We start from the raw sequence: 5,255 nt of genomic DNA, 5'->3' as shown, positions 1-5,255 counted from the left end.
CCCTTGTCTGCATCATGATCTACCACCATTATAAGCTTAGGACTTTCAGTTACACAAGAATTTGCAGTACTAGATAGAACTAGTACTACAACCAGATTTAAAACGAGAAGCATGCTTTGGAATCACGTCAACATTCAAATAGAAATATTCACTGTTAATAAAAATATTAAGAGCAATTAAACCTTGCAGTTGTATATCACCTTGTACAAAAATTATTTGACCATTATTCATAGAGCGGAGACGTATACTCTCAGGAGACAAAGACCACCATTGCTTACATGCAAAACGCTTCAATTCATATACGGTGCTCAAAGTATTAATACGAAAAGGCGCAGGATGCTCACCATGATTGAAAATAGCTTAAACAACCTTCTCAGACATGCTTGATACCCCTGCATATTATAAAAGAATAATAATAAAAATTTGAAGCTTCAAATCACATTTTCAGATGTGAATAACCTAAAACGTGAATAATGTACATGAAAATATACATTTAACCGAAGGCAAACATCAAATAATAGTAAATCTAAATCAAATACTTCATCGATTAATCGAAGATATAAGATTCAGAGTCTTATTAGAACACACAGATGAATAATTTATAATCCTACGATCAAATATCAGTTCATGAGAATCAAAAAAAGAAAAATCAGCTCATGCATCTATCTTACAAAAACAAATGTGTTTTTAGAAATCCGACGGCTTTGAAAGGCGTTTTCTAAGAGATGAATGGCTTCCATTGCTCTCAAAATGCAAAAAAACGAAGAAGATAAATCATGGCCTAGAATGCACCCTTCTTCTACGCCCTAATCCAACGTCCCATATTCGACTTCTTCTCTTAATTTACATCTGTAACGTTTGCCAAAGCTAAGCTGCAATTACTAGGTTTTGAATTCTGCTCCATCTTTTCATCCATAACGGATGAAATCAATTAGCAGTTTAGCACCACCATTACTCCCTTTAAATCGAACCAAAATAATCAAACCAAGTCCTCATGCGTTACCAACATAGAAGATACCCATTAATAACACCATTATTTCTTCTTACCAATCACGTTCGAATGCATAAACCTCCCCAAATATTTCTTCTTACCACTCTCGTTCGACTGCATAAACCTCCCCAAAAGTTATCTTGCACAGGTTCTCAATGGTTACCAATCTCCTTTCTTAAGTTTCCGTGATTTTGGTATTTTTCGAGGGAAATCTCTCTGATTTTGATATTTTTCTTAATATTTTTTGTTGATTTTCTCATCCTGGGTTTGGATTAATAATAAAGGTATTGGAGATGTGTGCTTTTCTCAACATGGGTTTTGATTGTTTATCTATACATATAAGGATGTCCTGATTTGGGTGTTTCTGCACTTATCAGGAGCAACAACAACCTAGAATCATCATCAGCAGAAAAATGAAAATGAGATTTTTCGGGAACTCATCTAAGGTAATTGAAATTTATACCTTTTTGTGAATCTTCACGAGAATTGAGAATTTTGGATTTTAACCGAGGTTTGAATGCTGTGCCATTATTATTCAATCTCAAATTACATGGCTTTATGGAATTTGAAGTTTCTATGGAGGTTTATACGTTGATGCCATCTAACTTTGATATTTATTTTTGTAGTTTTCTACTGTTGTAATCTTAATTCTTCCATACTCTTTAGTTTCGGTACAACAAATGTCCCCACTGAATCACAGTGTCTTATGAAAAACATCAGAACTTAATTTCTACTATCTAGGCTGAGTTAGAGATTGATATCTAAAGTTGAAAATTGTTAATGAAACATTTGCAGAATACCGATGTGGCAGCATAATGTTATATCTTCCTCTCTCAAGAGTATGTATGGCCGCAAGGGAATTACGAGTTCGTATGTTATCCAGCCTATGATTACTTAATGCGAAGGTATGTAATTTATTTTGAACCCAACTACTACTTTAAACTGCCGCATTTATATGTTTCTGAGTGATTCTTTCATTTTGTAGTGTTCACAGAATTGTTAATCTATATCATTTATACAAAACGCATAAAAACCAAATATACAAATCCTGTCTTATGTACATTTATACCTCATTGTTGTATAAGCTCAATGAAAAGTTATTTTAAGCCACTGAACTAATTAGTATGTGTGTGTTTTGTCATTTGGTACACAGGCATGAGGCATCATAAGGTACTGGAAATTTAATGATGATGAAAGGGCAGGAGCTGATCCCAAGGGCTTGAAAAAAGAGACTCTTCAGGAAATTTTGGAAGTTGGGACAACTTTTATACTGCACTTAGTGGTGCTACAGAAATCAACGGAAACCTTACAGTTGGAAGAGATAGTTAAACCGCCAGTGAAGATGATCCAGATGTTTTTCTTAAATTGAGTAGGTTCAGGCATATAATGTTCAAGACCAAGGTAAGTTACAATCAAACATAGTCTTGCTATATACTATATCACTGAAGTATTTCTTTGTTATTTTCTTACTCCAGATGTTTTTTTTTGTTGCCGAACTATCAATACGGCTGCCATGATCTTCTTTCGTTTTATAGGTGGTCATTTTGAACTTGGCATAATGATTTGTTCTTTTTAGGTGGTCATTTGAAGGATGGATTGCTAGAAAAAAATCGCCCTACTATAAATGACTCATGTGCCTTTTTTGAGTAGAATATCGAGCTTAAGCCTATGGATTCCACCACAATGAAAATGCCGCCCTACAAATTCTCTTTTACTGCTTTTGAAGAACTGAGTCTAATACTGCAAACACATACCTCCCATTTTTTTATATCATTAGTTTTGTCCCCAATGTCATTTTAATTATTTTCACTTCTTATGGTCAAGTAGATGTGGTCGGCATTTTTACCACCAGCTTGACAACTCTACAGAAATTTAAGAGAGCAAATGGGCAATGATCCATAATGCGCGACCTAACTCTCAAGAACCTGAGGTACAACTGTGCTGAATTGTTATTTAATTTTTGAGGCCATATTCAAGATGTTTAGCAAACTATTTGGATGGTCAACAATCTTGAGTTTTTTTTTTTTGCAGCGGTGTCAATGTGAAAATTACTATGTGGGGTGACTCGACGAGGGAGCTAAGCTGGAACTTGGACCAACATGGTGTTGAGTATGCACCGATTGTGGTAACGGGTACCTACATAAAAAAAAATATTAAGGTTAAACATCGATTATGCGTTATATGAACACAATACTTTCCATTAATTTATAAACTTATACTAGAAACTAACAACCCACGACCGTTTCACAGGAAAATTATCTTTGTCATCAACTAATTCCACCAAGATCTACTTGAACATGGAGCTTCCTGGAGTGATGGATACGCGGCAAAGGTAAGGGAACCATATAATATTTCTTAGTCATGGTATGGAGTGCTCCACGTAGAAAAGATAGTCACTCATGATAAACTATTGTGTAAGACGGGTGCTGCCAAAAAACACCACCCATCAGATAACTACCTACCAAAAGATGGATTCGCCACTGCGGCATTTTTGTTATTGGGCAACCTAAAGAGTATTTCTGAACTAATGGCGGCCAAATGGCCAAATGGAATGCCGGGTGTAACGTACGTTTCTAGCTCATTACTGCATTTATAGCTGGAACATAAAAAATTAATATTTGGGTCGTGCAACCGCTAATCGTAATCGGCTTATGACAGATGATGGTTGGTACTATTGGAAATGTGGCAATCGCACAACAAAATTAGTTAGAGAAGAGGGTGATCAGTGGGCCACCTAGAGCGAAGCAAAGATTGATGAACCCATACCCAGGTGTTGTTACAGAATTTCTGATGGAAATACTTCCCTTCATGCTATGGTTCTAAGTCCAAGACCCTACCAGCTCTACTATTTTTGTTGCAGTTGATAGTGAGGTGCAAAAGATCATCCAAGCAACAACAACAAAATCTCATAAACTAGACCTTGATCCAGCAATTTCACTCGAATAATTGTATAAATTAGGTGCTTGAGCTCACAAATGGAAAAATGTTGTGACCGTTTCGTTTTAGAAAATAAGTTAACTACCAAGTGCAATCTCAAAATCCACATCTCCTTCAAATTTCGTTACAAACAGTGTAGCTATTCGAAACTTCTTATTGCCCGCCAGTCTCTTGCACAAAGTATTAATTTAATTTGCAGGGTCAAATAATGTCCGATCAAATCAGCACAGATAATCCTCGCAAGCATGCTTTAATTACCTTTATCGGATGAACATATAGGGATCCACAACCCAGAATAATATCTGATGAGTTACTTGCACTCTTGATGAGGTATATATAGCAACTGCTCACCATGCTACCGAGGGGAAGACCATGGTTCAATGGACGACTTAGATAATTAGAGGTTAAGTTACATCCATTGAGACGAATGTTAGCACATCTAAGGAAAAATGTAATGTCAGACGAATGTTAGCACACATTTCTTGGATATACAGGCAAATGAGTTTTTATTTTATTTTTTTTGCAGATGGGTGTATCTGGAATTCTACGAATGGATGGATACATATCAGTCATAAGATCTCTTAATGTTTGCTGTAATTTGAAAAAAGCAACTTTGGTGCGTTAAAGAGTGGACTATATTGCACATCAGTATCAAACACAATAAATGCATTAGTGGGACCAAATGTTTCTTAGGACAGGCGTCGAATATGTTAACAAGCTGAACAAATCCCTGGCCGTTACGGCACATGTCATATTCTAGTCATAAAACAAAAATGAAAAACAAAAAAATAGTAATTAAAAGTGTTTCACGAGAATCAAAAGCTAAGAAATAACAAAATCAAATCAATATCATGCAACAATAAGATATAACAGATTGTATTAATATCATAAACTCAAAATAAAACTCAAAATTATACCAAAAAAAACTAAAAATTAAAGATTTCAAAGTAACTTGAAGTTGGAATTCTGTTGCATAAACGATACAATCCACCAAAAACTCTCTGAATCTGTTAAATCGCATCCAAAATTTATCTGTATCGATCTGTCTCTCAATCTTTCGATGAATTCATATCTGAGATCCAAAAATATTACTTTCAAAACACTTCCAAAGTAACCTGAAGTTGAATTCCGTTGAAGAAACAATTAAATCCACCAAAACATCCCTAAAATTGTTAAATTGCCTCGGAAATTTATCTCTGGCCTTCTCCCTCTCTTGAATTCATATTTGAGATCCAAAAATTTCGATTTCAAAACACTGATTATATATATGGAATCGGTTCAAGGGCATTTAAGGTATATCGAAAAATCGAGAATCTTTAAAAAAATT

At 35.0% G+C, this 5,255-nt stretch overlaps 1 long non-coding RNA gene across 6 annotated transcripts; it reads left to right on the top strand.

Moving 5' to 3' along the window:
* The first annotated feature begins 861 nt into the window (after positions 1–861).
* LOC113280845 lies at positions 862–4,324 on the top strand. Of its 6 annotated transcripts, XR_003325812.1 has the most exons (9): positions 862–1,275; positions 1,369–1,437; positions 1,787–1,896; positions 2,145–2,392; positions 2,568–2,921; positions 3,023–3,149; positions 3,242–3,323; positions 3,411–3,556; positions 3,650–4,324. It is a non-coding gene; the product is annotated as an uncharacterized LOC113280845 (long non-coding RNA). The 6 variants fall into 6 exon arrangements; XR_003325809.1 differs by having other exon boundaries at positions 3,242–3,556; XR_003325808.1 differs by lacking the exon at positions 3,411–3,556 and having other exon boundaries at positions 862–1,139; positions 3,650–4,323.
* Positions 4,325–5,255: the final 931 nt, after the last annotated feature.

Source organism: Papaver somniferum, chromosome 1, assembly GCF_003573695.1.
Source record: "Papaver somniferum cultivar HN1 chromosome 1, ASM357369v1, whole genome shotgun sequence".
In the NCBI taxonomy this organism is placed as follows: Eukaryota; Viridiplantae; Streptophyta; class Magnoliopsida; order Ranunculales; family Papaveraceae; genus Papaver; species Papaver somniferum.
The sequence above is the reverse complement of the archived record's forward strand: the minus strand, read 5'-3'. Positions and strand labels throughout refer to the sequence as shown.